At 39.9% G+C, this 23,148-nt stretch overlaps 1 protein-coding gene across 1 annotated transcript in view; it reads right to left on the reverse strand.

The window, feature by feature from the left end:
• The window catches only part of HTR1F (5-hydroxytryptamine receptor 1F), a 102,259-nt gene that overhangs the window by 44,882 nt on the left and 34,229 nt on the right, over window positions 1–23,148 (reverse strand). The window contains exon 2 of the mRNA XM_054270353.1: window positions 8,728–8,828. The gene's annotated coding sequence lies outside the window, so the exon portion shown is untranslated. The remainder of the gene's footprint in view (window positions 1–8,727; window positions 8,829–23,148) is intronic.

The following is a 23,148-nucleotide window of genomic DNA, read 5'->3' on the forward strand; positions in this document are numbered from 1 at the left end:
AATGTTCTTTGAATATCCTTCAGATTAGAAGGCTGATTTGTTTGAAACAGGCACGAGGATCCTCTGTGCTTCTGCTGTGCTGCACCCTCTGTGTTTGCAACACAAGTGACCATAGCCCAGCCACCCAGAACTAGCAGCAGCAAGGCACCAAACCCCCAAACTCTCACTTGCTCCCTTCTTCCAGAGCTTGCAAAAAAACAAAAAAACAAACAAACCCAGAAAAACAAGTGGAGAGCACAGGGTTCCTTCAAACCCATGCAAAGTTTGGTTGGTTGGTTTGTTTGTTTTCCTCTCTGCTTTCCAGTAAGGACAGCAGCTGGTGAAAGCAAAAAGCTGCCATGCTTGATGGAAAAGTTATTGAAAGCTGGATCCACAGCTTGCAGTCCCAGAGAGGGCTCTGCTGGTCTGCCTGCTTTTTATACCACAGAGAAGTTTTTCATAGTTTTGTTGTTTCTGAAGGGCTGTGAGCCCAAAACACAATTTAAACTGCTAAGAGTCAATACCTGAGGATGGCTGGGTAAGGGAACATACATGTGTTGGGTATAGAATAAAACAGCTGCCTGTGGAAACATTCTTAGGGCTGCAAGTTTACAACTGAAGGTGTATTTGATGGGCAGCAAATGTAAACTATTAAATCCCAACCTATGTGGCCTTCCATTTTCTGGCATAAATTCAGCTTCTGAAGGGCTTTAGTTAAATTGTTAGAATTCATCTGGTTAAGAAAGAACACAAGTGTTTTCAAAACCACTTTTCCCCAAGCCTTCACTTTGCCTATTCATACTGAAAGCTCTCTAGCAAATGGACCACTTATTATTGTATTTTTGTTCAGTATGAGTGCCTGGGTTTGGAGGCACTACTGCAGTAACTCAATTATAAGCAAATAACCACTTCAGGGTAATTCCACACAGACCTTCATATTCACATTTTTGTACCTCAGATGCATTCACAGCTTACTCAGTGCATCAATTAATTAAGTTAATCTGAGCCTACTTATGACAAATGTCTTTAGCTTCCAAGTTGTGGAACTGTTTTATCTTTTTGAAACATAAATTGCAAACCCAGCAATATCCTTGTCCTGGTTAGCAAGAGCAGCAAAACTGTCAATTTTTGCCCTTTCTTCTTATGGGTCAGTTCAAAATCCATCTCTCTGAGTAGCAGCTCAACATCTGGCAGTCAGATTTGTTGCCAAGTAGTCCATTTCTATTATTTTAAGTACCAGCCTGAATCCACAGCAGGTTTCTCAGCTGCTTCCTTATTTTACATAATTAATCAGTGCAATAACTGCTAAACTTTAGAAATCATTTTATGGTGGTGATGACCAAGACATCTGAAGACATGAAGTTCAAATCCAGGTTTAATGTCTCCTCCTAGTCAAACACAGCATATTTGTGTTTTAGGGTTGCCTTTGTGTAAGCTGCAATAACAAAATGTAAACTGCTTACTGATGGAATTTGCCTTAATAATAATCATATTTAAGCAGGTGATCTTTTGGGTATTTTTTGTTTTGTTTGTTTTTTGGGGTTTTTTTTGTTTTTTACTATCCTATCTACTCTTTCAGATACAGCTGAAGGCAGGATGTGTGTGTTTGTCCAGTTTAGCAGTATACATATTTATAATTTAAAACCAAATCCTGTTCCAAAGTAAAGGAAATACTATTCTCATAAGAGACTCAGAGAACTGGACCTTTGTTCGCCTGGCCAAGTAAATACCAACTCACTGAAGGAGTATAGAATTAAATCTAAGTTTCCAGCTTGGTGCAGGGATAGGTGAAGATCTGATGATCACTGTCTCAAAATTTCCATTCCAAAACCCTATTTCTCTACTGTTCTCTACTTTCTAAGCTAACCTTAAGCAGCTGGTTGAAATTTCTGTCTGCCTTGGGTTATTTTCTTTTCAGCGTAGGAAAAGAAGAAAGAAACATTTCCAGGAAATATACGTTAAAATATTTTCCAGCAGTCATGTTTTTCAGAGGCAGGCAGAGAAAAGTTAAATTGTTCTTGTCAGTGTAAAATGTCTGTGAGTATTTTTATTGGCTGAGAAATTCTAGCTGTCTTTTATGACCCTGACATCTGACATAGGATGACCTTGCTGGTGGTCTTGGCATCTTTGTGGAAGCTCAATTAAATCTGAGCAACAGAAAAATAAAGTCTCACAGAGTGTACAGGCTTAGTACAGACTTCATAGATTTTTGAGAAATGAATTCTGCAAAAAATGCCAGTGTTAAGGTCTGTTACCTCATAGGAAAACCACAATGCATTGTATTTTCATTCCATCTCCAAGCTATCATCAGTCTCTTAGGTGCTCCATCATCTCCAGCATGTCAGCAGCTGATTCCAAAGGATCCTGTTTTGTCAAACAGCTCTTTGTTAGCAGTTTAATCTTTGGAAGCTGCTCTGGGTCAGAGGCACATCAAGAAATCCTGTATTTAGAATAAGTAATATTTACATTTGGCTGCCTTGTATTTTTTCTCTACAGAAATATTGATCTTTCTTCCCAAGAAAGGACCTGAAAGACTCCAGGGCACAAGTTTCTAATGACAGGCTCAGATAAAACCCAACACACTCTTTCAGGACAACATTTACATGCAAGCTTTGATTTTTATGGATTATAGCCCTTAGCTGTCATGGGAGACAAAGCTCAAAACAGCACAGACCTTGTCAAAACCTCTGCAGCAAGGACACTAAAAGCACCCAACAGCTGTCACACAGAGGAACCCCTGGAATTTGCTGCTCACTAAAGATTTGCCAGCATTTCTTGAACAGACCATGCTACCTGTTCCCCTGCCCTGGGCATGTTGCAAAAGGTATTTGCTTATGTTAATCTACCCTGTGAATTAAAGCTTTTCCCCCCACTTTTTCTTTCCTATGTTTCTGATAAAACTCCTCTTCCTGAAGTTACCAACTCCTACTGAGTGAGAAAATTTCATGCACCTGTTTATATAAAGGGAAACAAAACTGTCATTTCCTAAGTTTTTCAGCTTATTTTAGTAGAATTCCGCTCACCTCCTTTTATATCTCTGCCTAAGCTAAAAGCAATCTGTGCTAGACAGGTACTCTTTGGCACTTTGGGCACCCTTTTTAGGACAGGAGTGAAGCAAATACTGGGGTGAGATTGTGCTGACCTATTTACACCAGATGCCTTGCACCTCACAGTGTCTGCTTCTCTCTATTACTGCAAAAAGAAAGTTGGAGTGATTGGTTCAAGATGTCTGTCTTTGGTGAGTTGAATTCTAACCTTTATTTGCAGGTACTCAAATAAGTACCTGAAAATAAAGGCTAGAATTTAGTGTTTAAGTGTTTAAGCTTTGACTGAGAATAAGGAATAATTGGCAATTTTCTGGTTGAAAGGTGTTGTTGTGATAGTCAGCAGGAATGGGTTCTAATAGATTTTAATTGATCCAGCTTAGCTATACCTACCCTATCTGCACTAACTGAGCTTTGTTTAATCCAGCTAAACATATTTAGGTGATAACACTGTGCTCAAAACAGGACACAAGCTTATCAAATATTGTAGTTAACATCATTTTTAAAAACATATTTTTAAAGTCTGAACATTTCTTCCCCCTATAATTATAAGTGTATGCATTTTACTGAAGTAGCAGTAACTTGCTTTTCCTTATCTTAACTGTAAATGACCCTATTCATTTGTAGCTAAAATTGTCCTCCCCAGAGTGCACTGGCTTCAGCAGAATTACAACTTGCATGATTTTAGCTGATAGACTCTCCTGCAGATACATAACCTAAAGAAGTAACACATTCCTGGCAATACATGATAAAAGAAGCACTTGGCAAAGGTCAGCTGTTCAGATGTCTCGTGGAAATCTCATTAAGTACAGTCTTCTGATAGGTCCTCTTCTTCTGCCTCAATGTCTGTACCAATTGTCCTGAATTTCTGATTGAAGTTGGGCATCTCAGTGACTTTTCTAACAAGTTAGAAGGTTCCAGTATAATTAAAATAACCTCAAAGTCAAATTTAACAGGTGAGAATTTTGATAAAACTCTTTGAATTAACTCTATTGTATGCAAGTAAAACAATCTTTAAATTATCAGTCCTTCTGAATGTAGCTAAGCCTGCTAAGATTTGAGCGAATGTCAGGCAAATTCCTAAATATTTGAACAAAAAATCCTTGCTGAAGCAATTATTCTCTATTAATGGGAGCTATGCCAAAATGAAACCCTTGTGCAAGCAGGGCCTATCTTCTTTTCAGTTTTCCATTTTAAATCCAGACTTTCCCTTCATTTCAGCTTTCCATTTGAAATCCCAACTTTTGTCTGCCATGATAACTTCGTGTTAAGCTGCTGTTAAAAGTCTAGGTTAGTGCATATGTTGAAAGAGCGCAGGTAATGGAGATCAGAAATAAAAGCAGATGATCCAAAAGTTTTGATGAACTCTAGCTCAGTGCTGAGGCAAAGCTCACCACTACCAGCAGTGTTTCTGCCTACAAACTCCAGAAATTGTTTAAGCTGAGCCACTAAAAACAGAGAAACGTTAATATTTATGTGGTGACGTTTTGTTTGACCGTCAAGCCAGTTTTCAGCTGACAGACTGCTATAAAATAAAAATATGGACAGCAACTAAAAAAGAATAAAATTAAGCTGTGTATTAGATATGAATCAATTACAGAGTGAGATGACAAGCTCATTCTCTTTCCTGCTGGAAGTGGGGAAGCAGAGTACTCCATGACCTTGAGGTTTCTTTCAGAGCACATTTGCTTTCCTTGCATGCACAGCAATATGTGAGCTTAAAGGCTGGCTCTTAAAATCTGCATTACATTCCCCTTTAGGAAGTTGTGAGTTACAGAGGGTCTTCATTCATGTTTTAGAAGAGTCTGTGTGCCTGTTTTCTGCTCTTGTTCAGGATGCTTGATCCCAGATCCCAGCATTACAGAGATCCCTGCCACCTCTGCTGCATTGCAAAGGCCTTGGATTGAGGTGGCTGCCAGGAGGCTGAGCAGTAAGGAACATATCAGCTCCAAAGAGCTAATGGTGAGTTCCATGGGGCACTGCAGGGGTTAAACTCACTGCCATCCTCTCTGCTCATGTGCAGAAGCACTTGTGTCATGTCAGCTTTTGGTCAGCACGAGCCTGCAGGATGCCCTTGCCCACTTCAATAAACTTCAGTCACTTGTGTTGTACTGAACTGAGAAGGAAAGCCCTGCAAATTTGAAACCTAAAAGTAACCCCCATGAGACATTCAGCTGTCCCAAATACAGCTGGGACAGCTGAATGTCTGGTGAGTGCCCCAGTGGAGGCATCACTCCATTGGGGATGTGCATTCCTGTAGAGCACCCTCAGCCCAAGTCACAGAGAGTATCTCCTGAGACACCAAAGAAAAAAATAATGGAGTCCATTCAAAGGCAAGTAGGTGGTAAATGTTTACATGGATTACAAAAGATGAAGTAGCCCACCAGATGTTGGAAGATGCAAGTGCTTAATCCATAGGAGAAAAAAGATGCAGGGATATCTCATGCCTCTGGAAAACTGCAGAAGGACAGACTTCATAAGCCCAGTGTTGTCCACTGACTCAGCTTCAGTCTCAGCCTTATTGAGGGGTATGAGATATAGGAACAGTCTACCAATATGCTGATAATTAAATTGATAGATGCTGATAAGTCCTTTTTTCCCTTCCTGCCTGAGCTTTACTCAAATTCTTCCATTAAAATATATAATTGAGTACCTAGACAGTTGCATTTTGATTTGCATCTCTTGCCAACCCAATATATCTTTCAGATAAGCCTTTCATGCATTACTTTTAATAATAATGCCTTAAATTAAAAGGCTGCTTCCATCAGCATAATGAAGCAAGATAGCCAAGGAAAATAGCTATGTGCCTGAGAAATTCATTACAGTAAGAAAAAAAATCCATGAAAAAGGGATGATAATGAGAAAAATATTGAGCCTCAAAGATGACAATACTGAAAGGAGAGACTGCATTTAGGGCTTACTTACTGCATGGGAGGGGCTGTTTTTCCAGAGATCTTGCCTTTTTCTTTTAATTCTGACAAATGACATAAAATTTTGGCAACTCAGTTACTTTTAAATTGCCATAGGCATCTGGGAGTTTACTAGCACAAAACCTGTGCCTGATAGTGCTATCAGGGATAATCCTTTATGCTACTTATGTAAGTGTTGGTTTTAATGATGTCCCTTCTTCTAACACTGAGAAACCTGTAACTTAATAATGACAAACACCAGAGCTGCTCAAAGAAGGCAATTTATTGTAATCAAGATATGCTTTCTAATTACCCTCCTGGTCTCTATTTAAGCTGCAGATTGAGCTACTTATATTTATCTTAGAAATGCATTGTTCTTATAAAGTCCTTTTTAAAAGAGAAATATTTGAAAAGGTGCTGAAAAATATTATAGAGATTAAAAGGAACTTGCACAGTGAGCACTAATGAGGCACGTGCTTGCCTTTGAATTGCATTCCCTCTTCCTCTCCCTCCCATCTTTATCTCTTATCTTCAGGCAGCCGCGGCAGCTTTCAACAAGACAAGCAGTTCCCATCTGACTCCCCTCTGCCTGTGTGCTGAGCTGTGCTGCTGCTCCTGGCAGGCTGTGGGCACTCAGGGACGCACAGGGGCTCTGCAGGAGGCGCTGACACACATCCAGCCTCAGACAGGTGCTGCGAACCTGCTCCCTGCTTGCCGTGACTACGCAGAGACAAAAGGCTCTGCCTGGGACACAACAACCCTTGGCTGCTGCAGCACAGATGGTGTGGAAGTGCTTTGTGTGACACGAGGTGTTAGAAAATGCTCAGCTCACTAACATGTGCTGTCAGGACCTGTTTTCTCCAAGCTGCCAGCCTGTCATTGTCTTTTGGAAACCAGCATGCAGCCAGGAAAACCATTTCCATCAGAAACAGAAGCCCTGTTTATACTTCACTTTCATTTTCTCCTACCAGGTAATTTCTCTCTCTAATGTCACCACAGGTATTATAGTAGAATTAAGGAACAGCCAAAATTTCTCTTTCATTACATAAAAACCCATAACTAGAAGAGAGAAAATAGGTTTTAAAAATGACAAGAGTAAAGGAAAGAGAAGCTTTCAAACCCAGCATTCCCCACACCTGAATCTGCTGAACTTCCCAGATACAGTATAAAAGTCTTCCTTTTCTCTATGAATTGTACAGATGGCACCTGGAGGAATTCCTGGCCAAGGTAAAATCCAACTTAGTAGTAGGAAATAATACAAGTTTGGGAACTTTGTCTTTCTGTGTATGTTCTTCATGGAAGCAGCAAAGGCTTGGAAGGGCTGAAATTGGCCCCTGTTCTGATCTATTTTTGACTAAAATCTGTTTGTTTCTTAAACAGTACCATGAACCAACAGGGTGACTTTAGTCCATTTTACAGCTACCCAGTGACATTTTTAATTTTTTCTATTATGACAAATGCAGCAACCTTGTCTTTACCTCTTACTGTAAGACTTTTAAAAGTGCAATTTGCTGTATCTTTCAGAGTGTGGACACAATCCTGAGATGGTAGGGGTCAGAACTTGTGTAGATATAGATGAGGGTAAGGAGAGCTAACATGGGAACACATCAGCCTTAAGGGTCTTTCTTCCTCTAGCAAAAAAAACCCAAAAAACAAAACAACCCCAAAAAACCCACAAGGTGGTTAAATACCTTAGAAAGTCTCTGAATGTCAAATGGTGGCCCATGACTACTCTGTCTCAACATGTGGAATTTTCAGGTTCATTTATGAGCAATCATATTTCATGTTAATTTGCTCAGGCAATGAAATGATTGCTGAAGATTTACTTTGTTTCTTTTTGCTTGATTATTCAATAACATTATTATTATTTGCTTTATTATTCATCTCAGTGTTAAATGACAATTTTTTCTCATGATACTGTTTCAGGAAGTTTTACCCTTCTGTTTTTAAACATTTTGGTATTCAAACTAATTGAATACATTATCAATGAAATGTTATCAATGTTAAGCTGTTATATTTGAATGACTTCAGGAAATAAGGATTTTGAGATTTCATCTTTGTTGTTAAAAATCTAGAATTAGGCTATGGAAAAAATCACTTGGTAAAACTGCACAAGGCAAAACCAGAAATAAAATCAAGCTAATGCAAAAATGGAGGAAAGCCTTCTCACAAAATATCTTTGTGCTGCTGGGCTTTCCATCTTCAAAATGTCTTGCAAAGGTTAAGTCTTTAAAATATATCTGTGCAATGAAGCATTATATTGGCACCATTGTTTCTTTCCCCTCAGTTAAAGTAGATGTTGAGTGTTTAAATGTCCAAGGCTGTGGAGAAGGTCGCTCAGATCTAGGACTGCAGACTAAGCTGCATCTGCAGTGCCTGAATTTCTCAGACTGGGCTGGGCATTCTTCATTTATTCAGTCATCCTTCTGTCAGCCACTGCTTTGCTTTTCTCAACTGATTGTCCTCTTTGACATCCTTTCCTGGCTGGACTGCAGCTTTCCACTGCACTGAGTGTGCTCAGATTGCCCCATTAAGCCTTCAATAATTCCACAGGTCAACCTTAACTTGGCTGTGTTTCCCTGCTCCCACTTGAGGCTTTTTGCAGTGCAGACTTTTCTCTCCTCCTGTATTACTTTAAGGAAAGGTCAGTCTGGCAGAGGTCAGCAAAACTCTGTATTCAACCTGCTTTGCAGAATCCCTATGGAAGATCCAACCCAATGAATTTGATCTCTAAAGCAGGTACATCCCAAACACATGTATAAACTCTCTGTGTGTCAGAGTAAAAAGCAACTCACCATCTCCCGTGTCAGCAATCACCTTGGAAAAGCTGCCTCTGGGAATAGGACTGGTAGTAGGAATTCAATCAGCCTTAGTAACACTGGATACTGCCAAAAACCTGCAAGAAAGCAAAAAACCATGATATAGGCTCTGTAAATGACAATGAATGATGTCTCCTTCAGGGGAAGGAAAAGGTTGTTCAGGCCTAAACTGTAGTTTTCAGGATCTCTCCAAATAGCTGGGAATGATTGTTTAAAAGCTTAGAGACCAGTGCCAGGATCTCCCCCTGCTCAGAGCTCACACAAGAGCATGACTGGTGATGACAGAAATACTTTGGAATGAACTAATGACCAGCAAGGGCCTTGCAGGATTAGACACGCCAGGAATCGACTCCACTTGAGGAACCGGAGAAATCGAAAGGTCTGACTTGTACTTTGCTGAAGATAAACGACCTGTTAAAGCAAAGGGGAAGGAAGTTTAGCCAAACCAGCAGTTTTAGTGTGTCTCAAGCTTTTAGCACCCCGGTGCATCTGTCAGGTGCTAATTGTCAACTCCCACTGACTGCAGCAGGAGCCCAGGGCACTCGGCATTGTGCAGTATTAACCTGCTGTTATTAAGCTAAAGAGATAAACATGCCAGAGTATGTGATGTTTGAACTGCAAGGCATTGTTTCTTGCATTCTCTCAACTTTAATTTTTTTTTTTCCCAGTTAGCAGTGTCTCACAGCAAGCAACTGCCTAAAGAGGAAACATAATGCAAAAGAATATGCACTGTGAAAAGTCTGCACTGTGAAGTGCAGAAATATATCATTCTACCAGGAGTAGGCTGATTTAATTTTAAATATAAAATCTTTAAATAGCTAATGTGCTTAAAATGTAGAAAATCAGATAACAAAAGCAGTTCTTGTTTCAAAGGAGAATAGCAGTCAGTGAGAAAAATGAATAAAAAGAAGACAAAGTGACAAAAGAAAGAAGGAAATATCATTGATTTCCTGGGAAAAAAAGGATAAAACCTAATAATTTTTCACACATTATCAAATAACATGGTAATTTATCCAGAATATAATTATGCTAACATTTGGCTGTTACTTGGTATCAGATGAGTTCTTTCAGCTCAGAGACTGTTCTGGGGCAGGTTTTGAGGGTGGTTTCAGACATGTTTGCTGGAAATATGGCTAATATCCCTGGAGGTGTTCAAGAAATGACTGGATGTGGCAATTAGTGCTGTGGTTTAGTAGAAAAGGTGGTGTTTGGTCAAAGGTTGGATTTGATGATCTTGGAGTTCTTTTCCAGCCTTACTGATTCTATGATTCTGTGGGTTAGGCTAGGATAGTAGGTGATGTGGCTTCTTGAGGTTGTAAGGGCAACTTTGGGAAGTTCTGGTTCTATTATTGCTAAAGGAAGGGTGAGAGCACCCAGCAAATCCTGAGTTACAACATCAGTGCTGCATGTTTTGCAAGAACTTTGAAAAGTAAAGGCTTTTATACTTTTGTACTCATTCCACTGGTAGACGTAAGACATTTTTCAAAAATTAAGCCTCCTGCTTAGTACAGAACATTAACCTTCAAAATGTAACCTATTGGCATTAATAACAGAGTTTAAAAAGTAAAATGAGTGCCTGTGCTCTGTTTTTCCCTGCTCTCCTTTGTAATTCAGATTTCTCTCTCTCTAGGCAAGGTCAGAAAGGACAGAAGGCAGAGGGGCCAGCATGATCTGCTGTGGGAATATGCAGCACTCAGGACATAATGATCCACTTGGCTGTATCTCATTGAGCATCCACCAGATGACCATCAGGAACTGACAGAGGTAGAGGCAGAGTGTCCCTTTTGTCTGGTTTTGTTTGGAAGTTGGTGTAACCATTGCCTCCATCCTTTTCTCTCAGCACACTCCTTCAGATGTAGCAAAACTCTTTTCTGAATAAGAGTGCAGGAGTGCACAAGAGCTGGGATAATTTTAGGGTTATCTTAAAATGCTCAGAAGGATTTCCATCTTAAGGGGTGGATGGAGAGGAAGCTGGCTTTAGTTCTTGTTTGATATCTTGCACCTTTGTTCCCAGGTAAGAAATTTTAAGTGTCAGAACATCTAGGCAGCCCCAGAACACCTCAGAGGTTTTATTTGGCTTTTTTAACAAATAAGAAGTCTCTGTTTCTTCACAAGCTCAAGCTCTTTTTCATGCATGCCTTACCCCTGCAGTCTATGCTTTTCCAATTCTTTTCTTTTTCAGCTTCTGCATCTTTACATTTTTATCTTGATCTCAACACAGCTCTTTGCATTCAGACCATCTCCAATTGCATTCCCCATTTCTCCCCTGGTCCTCTAATGCAAAAGGGAATATTTCTGACATGCATGTGCTTACACAGTCAAGAACTTAATTGTTGGCACTGCCATCCAATGACTTCATTCTTGTCTGAATGGGGAAAGTGACCTCTGAAGGGGATCTGGAGGCCCCCTGGCTGCTTAGATCACTATTTGCTCCCTGTTATTTGGAGTTGTTTGGAGTGCTGCCAGCCACTCCTGTGCAGGGAGATTTGCAAGCTGCCTACAAGCTCTTGTGAAGACCTTGTCTGAATGGGAAGGATGTGGGAGTCCTTGTTGATGATACAGCTGTATGGATGGATGTTTTACCTCTTCATTTATCATTATCATTATAATTTCATTATCATTACCTTATCATTTTCAGCTTAATTAAAATGTAAGCACCCTGGACCTAGAGGATCAGCACAGGAACTGAACAGACATCTCCAAGATGAATCTTATGTAGCTGGAAAGCCATGTTCATATGGGTTTATGCTTTCTTTTATGCATCAGAAAAAAAATCAGGTAATGTTCAATGAGTAAAGTGAGGCTGTGTTTAAAGTAGTGCTAAATGCAGGCAAAGACAGAGAAGAAGACATTACAAAACTGCAGAAATAAGGATTTTTGCGTCTATTGATAGTTAATTTACAATTAGAGTAATTTCTGTTATGGTAGAACATCTCCACATAAACAAAAAAAAAAAAAAAAAAAGGAATTGCCCCAAGTCCGATGAACTCTGTTTTGTTTATTAAACAGAAGCGAAGCTTTTAAGATTTGCAGTTGCTTTGTACATATGAGGACTTAATATTTCTGAACAAAACCCAAACCTCTTTTCACCCAATATAAAATCATTTCACATCTGCTCAAAATCCCAGCAGTCTCAGTTTCTGTGTGGCAGCAACTTCCTCTAGGAAGGTAGTCCAGCAGAAGAAATTCTGGGCCTGTTTCCACCTCTGAAACACATTTATGGTTTCCATTGCTTCTCAAACCTCATGGTAATCCTACATCAAGTCTGAATATTTATTATGGAGGTTGAAGTCTGTGAGTAACCAAAACCCAGAACTATCAATTTCAGCCCTCCTTCCTTAGCAAAGACATTGATATTATGAGGGCTTTGGTCTTGTGAATCACAATGGGAAAAATCTTGTGAAATGTGTGGAAGGAAAGCTTTACTTGTGGTTAAAAACAGCATCTGCAATAATTCCATGAGAAGAATAAAAGTGAGTTTCTTACTGTGTGGAGGATGCTAACTAGGACTTTTTAAAATGGTACCATTTCCTAGGACAATTAAAGAAGAAAAACTGCTTTCCATGACTCTAACAACTGTTTTAAAGGCTCAGCTGGCAGCATCATTTCCTATCATGCAGAAGATCTAAGTTCAAGATCACACACAAATTTTTGTCTTCTCAAAAGGCAGCAGGCAGTAAAGGTGGCATAAAGAAAATTACAATCTTACTGCAACGGCAAACAGAAATCTCTCTGTGATCATGAGCTGAGTTTGTGTTTCCTGTACAAAAGTAGCAAGGAGTTAGAAGCAGATAATACTCCCTAGAATGGCTTCACATCCATAGCTGGGTGAGAATTCTCTTTTTCTTTAAATTTACAGTGGCTGCATCTGATGTTCCAGAAAATGATGGATCAGTACAGTCCTATAAATCCCAAACACATATGTAGTATATCTTTTCAGAAATAAATTACAAAACAGCCTTCCAGAGGAGGAGAGGTCTGCAATAATGACAGCACCCTGACAGTGCAATAAAGAGGAATTCATTATTCAGACTGCAGGGGTTGACAATGGCCAGAGGGCAAATGCATAAAATAAGAAGAAAGAGTCAATGCTCAAATGTCAAAAACTCTCTGCCACAAGAGGAAAAAAAGAGAAATGTGTTCAAAATATATTTCCTCTGTATAGGAATGATGGTGGTGATGATAATAATAACATTTATCTGAGTATGATAAATATTGCTGAGGATGAAGCATTATATGACATCATCTGTGTATGAATAAACTGTCCCTTTCCAGTTTCCATTGCCATAAAATAAAAAAGAAACTTTTGCAATCTAGAAAGCGGCAGCAAACCAAAGAGTTAAATATGTAGGATGGTTGGTTTTGTGAGTAATCCTAATTGACAGTTTTTAAGCTACTGTTCAATTCTAGAAACAAATCTGATTGTTATCATTATTTCTTTTATTACCTGAAGAGGATAATATCTACTCACCAGTGCAACTACTTCAGTATGAAATTTTGCAGGCATAAACTGCACCCTTAAACAAGATCTCAATCCCACAAAGGAACAGTAATAAGCTGGGCAAAAGCCCAGTGGTTTTTGTGGAGTTATTTAGTTCTAAACAAACTTCCTTTGCAGTCTGTCTGTTTTTTATTTTTAGTTCCTCCTTCTTCACTATTGAACTCTTTTGTAAGAAGGAAGGATTCTTGTTCTGTGTTTTTCTTCCCCTGCCATTTCCCATATGAAGCTACAATCCTCTGATGGGTTGTATGAAGAGGATTAGAAACATGTCATCACTAATTGCAGATGAGGATTTAAAGGAGGGCTGGGCAGGAGAAGCACAAAGATGAGATTGCCTGACCTGTCTTGATTAGGCTGTGGATGCTTTGTGTCTGTCTCTGCTGCTCCAGGAAGTCAGCCTGCCTCCCACATCTGCCCTCATCTTATGGCAAGGGAAAATTGTTGGTTGTTGAACAGGATGAAAGACTGACTTCTGCACTGCTCCTAAAGACCCATTTCTGCCATGAGGACTACATAAAGTTAGTTGGCTCATAATGCACAAGGGAGTGTGAAGTTGCAAAGAGGAATCACTTTTAACTCAAAGAAAAAAAAAGCCAGATTACACTTGTGAGATTGTTTTTTACTCCTCAACAGATTTTTTTTTTTGTTTGTATTAAACTGTAAACTGAGTCACTGTATCCTCACACACACCACACAAGTGTGGAAGTAGCAGTGGCTAAGCAAGCCCTCACCATCTGTGAGCATTGCCACTGCTTAATGTCAAACCAGTACCAGTTTGGCTAATAAGGTTAAGGAATTACATAACTTAAGTGGAATTACAACAGAATTACACCAGTGTGTGTTCCCCTCTCTTTTGCTTCAGGATGAATCAATTATGAAACATAAATCCAAGTAATGGATAGAGTATTTATAACCATTTAGGCTCCCAGGCATTGATTAACCATGACTGAGAGAACTTCTTGTGGAAATGGATGTTGGATCATAAAGAACCTGTAAGTTCACATCTAGGGCTGTGAACTACTTGGAAGGACATTTTACTCAAGCTCTAGCACTCTTTGAAAGGTTGAAGTCTGAGGAGATTAGACACAAGAAGGAGGGCCAAGTAGTCAGAGTTGCTTTACACTCTTCTGTATGGATCATTCCTCAGTGAGTCACATAAGTAGAGGAAATTTAATGAAGATGCCCCTTCATCTGCTTTAAAAAACAATAAACAATGCTACATTCTTCAGGCCTTGCAACAAGGTCAAAAGTTACTCAAGAGTTCCAAAAAGTGGTAAAGATGAGCCAGAGTGATATGAATTATCTTCAGACTTGTAAACCACAGTGTTTTGTCACAATTTTCAGGACTTGTCTGTCAAGCTTTGACAGATTAGGAATCTGAAAAGGATGATTTCTGGATTAAGACTGAAAATAAAGCCTGAACTTCACTTTCAAGGAGCAAGTATGTTTATTTTGATTAATAAAGAAATATGCAGTAAAACTACCTCCTTCTCTGCCGACATAGTTATAACCACAATTCCACATCTCTGTCCCTCCCATAACAAATTTTGGGCTCTTGTTTTGGCAATAAAAATTTCTTTTACAAAGTGATTTGGAGAACAATCTGTGACTTATTTAAGGAAATAATGAAATACCTCAGTTTGCTCACAATTAAAGGTAAATAGCATTATTAGCTGCATTAATAGACTTCTTGATGTAACCTGCTGGTTCTTGGTCATCTAAGTTTATGATGTACACCAGTATCTTTCTGTAAAATCTCTGTTGCTAAAATGGGCTCATTTTCTTGTCACTTAATCACTCAATTGGAGCACTTCTAGTGAGGAAAAACAGGGATTAACAGACGGAGAAATAAATAATGGGATTAAAAAAGGTGCATGTTGTTTCTGGACTGGTACAGCAGGCTGTGTGCTGCCTGTTTCACAGACAAATGTCTTACATCCCAAAAGGTCATGTCTCTAGAGCAGGCAGCCCTTCAGTCCTGTGTAACATTCTTTTAGCAAAGTTATGGCTCAAACTTTGCTGAAACAGTGACTCTCTTTTAAAGTATAGCTATTGGTGATGCAAGACTTAAAGGAGACAAAGTTCTTGGAAAATGAAAGGAAATCTTGCCATAAGCTTTATCAGTGGCTTGGCAACCCTTTGGAGACAGACAACTTTGGTGTTGGTTCATCTTTACTCAGAGTTCGGGGTTCTTGACATCATGCTGGCTTACAGAAACATGTTGAGACTAACTCCTTTCTTCCTGATGCAGGTGCTGCTGCTGGAAGAGTTTTTGGGGAAGAGCTGTGAAACACAGAAATGGTGATGGATATACAGCAGGGGACCACTAAAGGTACTTGTTCATATTTTTCTTGTAGAGGAGGTCTGTAGAGCTAACATAAATGTTTATATTATCCTTCACTGCTGCTTTCAACTAAATTCAATTTAAGAATCTCAACTTTTTCACAATATTTGTTTGTGAGGCCCTGGTGAATGCAGCTCCAAAGGATGCTGCTGGCAGAGGTACCTTTTGAAACAGATATGTTTAATGGTGATGTGCAGTCAAAGAATTGCTCTCTATTCTGCTAAATTACATTTTGTTTCAGCACTCCAATCTTTAAGCCATATCCAAAAGCTGGATCTGTTTAGGAAAATTCACTGGCAGCCTGGCTGAGATTATGTCTCAAGCAATCATTTTAATATGTAGTTATAAATCACTTCTAACTTTCTGCACATAGAGTGTTTTCTGTTGATGTATTTGAGAACACTGGAGAGAGGTTTGTAATTAAATGAGGAAAAAGTAGGACTTCTTTTATGAAGAAATAAATTTTTAATGCCATAGAAATAAGGGAATTTTGAAAATGCTGTGCACTCTTTGTACCTGCTTTGTACCTGAAAGTTGCTCAAAAGTAATTGCATTTCTCTTTAAAAGACAGTGGAGAGAGAAATAGCCAGCTTTCTTTTACATTTGGAATAAAAAAAATTATCAAGTAGAGAGACCACAGACTTAGGTAAAGATGTCTAGATTTTTCTACACTTTCAGGGACAAGACCTCCAAAATCTTTTGCCAAATTGAGTACTGAACTGTATCTTTCTATGCATTAAAAATGCCCATGCTTCACAGTAGGGTTTAGCTTTAAAATTATGTGCTATGGCTCAAAACCCACAGAGTTCAGTTTCTAGTACCAAATGTAGAAAATGCCCTTCTCGTCCTCGTCCTTTTCCAGCCCAGGGTGGCCAGTTTAGTGTTCTGCCTGTTTTTGATTAGAGGTGAAGTACCCTATGATCCAGCATGGTAATTACTGTATTCCAGTGTAAGTCACAGATTATTGCTGCTATTATTTATTCTGAGACAAAAACATTCATTCACCCCTCTCCAGCTACAGGCTGCAAATTCTTAATGGCTTGACTTTTGCTGTGAGTGAAACCACTTTATTTTTCATTTGTTCCAGTTGCTGAGATAGCTGCACTATCTGTTGTCCTTTCTGTGTGGAAAGATTTGAAATTTGCCAGTGCTCTCTTTCACTATGGATCAGAAAACAGATAAGTTTTCAATGTTAAGGATGGTCACTTGTACCTCATCCAGTTTCTGCAGGCTTATATAAATGCACACATTTGTCAGATCACTCTCTCTACAGAAATTTTCTTTTTTCCTTTGTGGAGTTGGTGGGGGTATCTTGCACGCTTGAGGTTATATTGGCAAATTCCTAGAAAAAATGGATGATAGACTAAGGAGTTTATTGAACATGTTTTTTTGTGGGAAAGGCTTACTAGGTTCACTTCATTTTGTACAAAACCAGAGGCAAAAATAGAGCAGAAGTCTACACATAAGCAAAAACCCCAAAATAGCCTCCAGCCCCCCAACTTTTTCTCCTAGAACTGTTAATTGTGGGAAAAAGCTGAGTGCACAAAGCCACTCCATCGCGAGCTAGTGAGTCACTGCCTTCAATCTGCGCCTCTTCGGTTCACGCTGACGTACTCGCAGCTAAACTTTCTAGGCTTGCCAGTTCTCTGGAGAAGATGTATATTACAGAAAAGTTGGGAATTTTCAAGATACAGCTCATCTATTCACCATGTATAGCACTTCTGAGAAACCAGGCATCTAACAATAGGGAAAGGGAAGGGAGCGGGGGAGATACGGATGAGTACAAGACCTGCAGAAATGCTTTCAGCTTGTTAGAAACTTTTAGGACCTAAAACTTCTTAGTATTTAAGTACCTGCCTTGAAGAAGCTGTAGGTAGCAACAATAGGTGAAAGTGCTTTTTAAAAGAAGTGAGTAAATCTGTTCCTTTCTTAATGGAAAAATCCACACAATCTGTCGAGTGGTAGGTGTTCTTCAAAGCAGACAAATACCAATGGCATGACATTTCCTGCCTGTCCTACTAATGAATAGGACATTCAGTAGAATCCTAGAATGGCTTGGGTTCCTCAAATTCATTGAGTTCCAACCCCCATGCCAGGGGCAAGAACAGAGAGTAAGCAAGGAGAGGTCAGAGAAGGACAAGAGGCTGGGATGAGGTGTGCAGTGGAGTGGATAAAGGTAGGCAAAGCTCCTGTAGCTAACCATACTTGAAACTGGATCTTTCACTCCGTGCCAGCAAACAGAAAACAAATTTTTCATTGTCCTCAGCCTCCCTTTACATTGCAAATGACAGGAATGTACAGGTAGAAGAAAGATCAGTCTTCAAAATCAAAATGTTTTAAAATGGAAAACTGCTATTGATTTTAAGTACACAGTGTTCATGCAGAAGATTAGATAATCAGTTTTACATTGAAAATATTGAAGTGCATACAGAGCAATTTTTTGGGGAGTAATAGAATATTTTCTTTTATATTCTTATGAGAACTCTATTGTGCTTGCACCACCATAAATTTTCCACTATTGTTTATGGACAGTTCAAGAATTTGAAGCCAAGATTTGGTGTTGCAAAAATTCAGATAAAACGTGTGAGGTAAAGTAGGAAATGTGCAGAACATCTCAGAGTTCCATATTCAGATTCCCTCAGAGAAAAAAACATCTTTAAGGAAGCTGGATGTATAATGGAAAGGCAGATAAGTGTTTCATCTCATTATTTTCCTGTCCTAAATCTCAGGCTCATATCCTCCCCCTTGGCTTCTGAAGACAGAACTGCTTACTTTTCAATCATGAGTAATGCTTCCCTGTCCTAAAAATCCTTCTCCCACCTCTTAAAATAGTTTCCAATGTTGGAATCAAGGTACAACCTCAGCCAGAAGTGGTGAGGTCTAACCAAGCATCTCATTATCCTGACTGGAAAGTTAAGGCAGAGCTGCAAGCTCAGCTAGCTGGGAGGAAAATAGTCTTAAAATATCAAATCTTCTAAGTGAGGAGACTGAAACAGGAAAGATCCCAGGGTTGTTGGAAGCCCCTCTTAGCCAATGTGGCACCTGTCAAGACTCAAGAGAACACCTGGCTGTGTGTTTGCAGAGATGTGTCAGCTGATAGTCGCTGTTGTATCTCACTTCATGTGATGCAAAGGAGGTCTGGCACTTGCCCCAGGGTGGCTCCTGTGGAGCCTGTGACTGCCTCAGAACTGCTCCTAGCAACTGCTGCCATCTCCATCTCTGGCAGTATTTGATCTGCTTGTAGGGGCTGGAACACGAAGCAGGCTTGGAAAAATGCACCCATGGCTGCTCTTCTTTGCCTGGGAAGGAGCGACTTGAGCCAAGATTCTCTTCTGCCTTACTGGGCTTGTTCTCAACTACTTTTCCAGGGCAAGAGACACAGGAAAGAGGGCACAGCAATGGAACAGTTCTGGGCAAGAAAGGGGGGTTTTGCTAGCCCTCAGCTTAACCATAACCTTCAGGATGGTTGATTCCACAGAAGTAAAAGTTTGGATGAGCAATGCTGGAGAGGAGGCAAATGGCTCATAACTACCCATGGTCTGCATGGATGTGGTTAATGCTGGGTTTATGATTTGTGCTCAAAGAGCCTATGCAATTAGATTTACTCCTAAATACCACAAGACCCAGGTGGCCAGTTGAGCAGACAGGATTTCTGCTGTGGGAAAGGTCTCTGCAGTGACTAATACCTGGTTTATGGTGGGGATGGTAACAGCTGAGACAGAATGTGCTCAAGGTGTGCCAGTGGTGGAGCCACAGTTGAAATCTTTGATCCCAAGGATGAGGGTCTGGTCTGGCCAAGATTTGAGAAAGGGAGTCAGAGGGAAGGATAATGGTAGAAGCAGGAGAAAGGTCAGATTTGCTGCTCTGGCTGTTTTAGGAGAAATAGGAAGGAGGAGAGTGACTCCCTGCACACAGAGACTGCACTTCTGGGGCAGCCAAATGGAATATGTGGGGCTCCAACCCTGGAGCATACAATTTGTAATGCCTACATAGTGAATGCCTACAGCTGATCCTGATCTGAAGACTAAGATTTACTGCTGGTTGGTGCAGGACCTTGAGGACTTCTGCTGACAAAACCCACTAGCACGTAGATGCTTTTGAATGAGGAAGGTGTTGCTGAACTCTGATGAAGGCTGCATTTCAGGCAAAAAATTACATTTAAGGAGCTTGGCAATGAGAATTCAATAATTATGTTTCTTTTTCCCTCCTAACATATTTGCTTGGCAGGTTAAGGGAAGGATTGATGATAAAATAGAGCAGATGGCTCCAGATGTACGAGAAAGTTTGAGAGAACAGTAGGTCCAAGGAGGGTGAATGCTGGATGCTGACAGCAGGAGTGGAGTTTCAAGGGAGGCTGCTCAGAGTGAGAACAAACATAAGTGGAAGAAGGAAAGGGGAGGGAAGAGGCAAAAGCCAAAAGCAATTTCCAAAGGCTTCTCTCTTCATCCCTGTCCTCCTCATCTTCTGGGTACACCCTGACTTAACCCATGCCCTCTTAAAAACTGAAGGAAAAACTGAAAGCTACAGCTCTCCTTTATGTTCACACTAAATGATTTGATGCCTGATTAAGTGACCTGGCCAATTTCAGCATCCAGAGATCACTGCACCTTTTTCACCTCTTTTTCTCCTGCTGGTTAGCCAAAAACAGGACACAGCTGGTTTTTTTAGAGTCCTTTTGTTCTGAGCATTTTGAGTAAATATTTTTACATTGTGTGTCTTAAAATTTCTGGATATTGGTCTTCATCATTTTCAAGCACAGGAATAGCATGTTAAAAAAGTATCAGCTACTGTAGATCATGAAGAAAATGCATAACAGGGCATTAGATGCATCTATATCTAAGTATATATTTGCATATGAGGGAAGGATTGAGACACCAAGAGTCTCCAGATCTCAATAAAAGGGCTGAATAAAAGGAGAAGCAGGATACTGTCTGTGAGGGTGACATGTAACCTGAAAACTAATTAAAGAACAGAATTTAAGTAACATTTGGATGCAACAGCAGGAAATGCAAGGAACAGGTGTTTAACAAGATTTCTTTTGACTGTTTAACCTCTTTGCTAATGCCAAAAAGCCCAAACTCTGTCAGACTTCAGCTTTACCTCATGTCAGAAGTTGTCCTTTTGGCTATTTCATGACTCAGAGCATTCATTCTGCTGTTAGTTTGTCTCTAGGGATCTGGGTCTCTGCCATTAAGTGTTTTTGATCTCCATTGCATGTGTTGTTTTCTCTTCAGGGAGCAGTGAGATTACATGGCTGCAAGTAAGGCTCAGAATTTGTGACTCTGCTCTGCGGGTTCACAACAGCATCTGCGGGAGAGATCGCCTCACAAAACTGGGTAGGATTTGTTTCCTAACACTTAGAAGCCAGGAAAGGCTTTTCTTTGTGATCACTATAAAATACAAAAGCATAAATAAGTGTTTTGCAGTGTTTCAGGTATTGGTACAGTCTGTTAAGAGAGTAGGTCTCTGACACCCTGCTGAGTGACTGGGATTACATAATACACTTTATGTACACATCTCTTAAGAAGCTCCTTGTTTAAATGACCTTCTAGCAATGAGCTCTTTCTCTCTTTTATACTCTGATTTCACACCGTTTCTTGGATTTAGAAAATAAAAATAAGCTCAGGGGATACCTGCTCTTAACAGTCACCTTTAATTGTGTGTTTTCTTCCATCATGATTTTGAAAAGTTTCTTCTGAATTTCTTTTGTTCAGTGTTTGAAGTGAAGAAATTGTTAGAATAGTAAAAGCATGCTTTCTTTAGGAGGGGGTTTCAACAACTTTAGACAATAGACAGAGTCAGTACTGAATGTCAGATTCTGCCTGCATGAACTCCCACCCCCCACTCTCCTCCAACACACATTTAGACCTCTGCATGGCAGGGACATGCATCTCTAACTCTTTAGGCTCGTTTTCAGAAATTGATTCCATTAGCTGCTGCTTCTTTTTGTTATTTTTCCCTTTCATCTTCCTCCTTGCTTTCTGCCCAGCATGCAGTCCAACCTGCTGGCTGATGTTCTCCTTCCAAATTAGAGGGTTTGACACTAGAATCTTCTACAAATAAACTGATCTATCTTTTCAGCCCATTCCTCCAGTAGATGTATAAATGAGAAGTGCCTTTCTCCTGAACCCTGCTCTCCTGTCCCTGACCTCTCTCTCCACACCAAGGGCATCAGCACCCTCTGTCACCTCTCCCTTCGAGGGGCCTGGCTGCCCTGGCTCAGGGCTGTGACATTTGTTGTCAGCTCTTTGTTGCTTACTGGATGTTATCTCCAGGGCTGATGGTGGCCCAAATTCCCCTACCAAAGATCCTGTTTAATCTCCTTCCCTATTGTTATCATCAGTTATGACCTGTAGGTTTTCTGGTTTCTTTTTCCAGTTTTTCTCCTTTTTTTGTTTTCTCCTGATAACACGTGCACCAAGGACACACTTGCAGTGTCCAGGGACCACCCTGATCTCCAGGATGGGGCTGCTGGAAGGGGAAAGAACATTTCTGACCTGAAGAACCTATCAATAGATGTACCTAGCTCACAACTTCCCACAGATTCCCTAGCTTGAACATATTTTTCAACCTTGAATTTAAAAGTAATCAGCAACACTTGGGAACAGGAGATCCATTGTGCAACACGTTCCAAATTCTTGCAGTGTCATGTCTGAAATGAGTGTTTCAGTCTCCATTTCTAAACTCCTGGGAAGCAGGAAAAGAACCAGGTTGAGTGCAGGATGCAAGAGAGTGCCTGTGTGGATGCTGATAGAAGTGTGGAGTGCTCAGACAGGATTCAACCCATTAAGCAGACAGATGCTTTAATGTTTCTCACCCTAGAGAGTTGCTTCCTATACAATACTTCATCTTTTATGATCTTAATTAATACTAATTGGTAGATGATTGCCTCCAAAAGTACTATTCTATGGAGAAAACTAATCTCTGATATTACAGTGAATGATATTTGGGAGAAATCATAAGGTACTGCAGCCCTATGTAAATGATTAAAAAGATTGCCTTTCTCTGTTTTGATTTGTATCTGTTTATATATTGTTTTCCTTGACAGTCTATATTGTTACTCCCACACCTGGGGAGTTTCATCACGTTTTTTAGACCATAATGTGTGGCTAGAGGAGATCACACTTTTGAAAGCTGTAATGAACACCCATTATTAAATAAGGGATTTAGCTGTTTTCTTTTTTTTTCTTTGTTTGCTTTCAATCAGCAAACTAATTCTGCTTTTATGTAGAATTTGCTCCTTCATTTATACGGTAGAATGATTTAATTTTTGATCTATTCCTATTTGAGAAGGAATCCTCCTGCATACATCCCCAAGATCCTCTTTTAGTGAAGACTGTGCTTACAAGAAAGTAAAAGCAGAGATCTTAGATCTTAGTAAACAAAATCAGAGGATGAATTAATGTTTAAAGCTGGCTGTGACACTGAACTTGCAATTCCCTTATTATTTTTGGCAGCAGCGTGTCCAAACTGCCAAGACCATTCTTGGAAATCACAGCTGTGATGTCTATAATAGCTGAACTGCAGGAAAGCTGCAGTTAGGTCATACTGC

This window comes from Melozone crissalis, unplaced genomic scaffold, assembly GCF_028551555.1.
Source record: "Melozone crissalis strain CALT ecotype California unplaced genomic scaffold, PUWL_Pcris_2 ptg000009l_1, whole genome shotgun sequence".
In the NCBI taxonomy this organism is placed as follows: domain Eukaryota; kingdom Metazoa; phylum Chordata; class Aves; order Passeriformes; family Passerellidae; genus Melozone; species Melozone crissalis.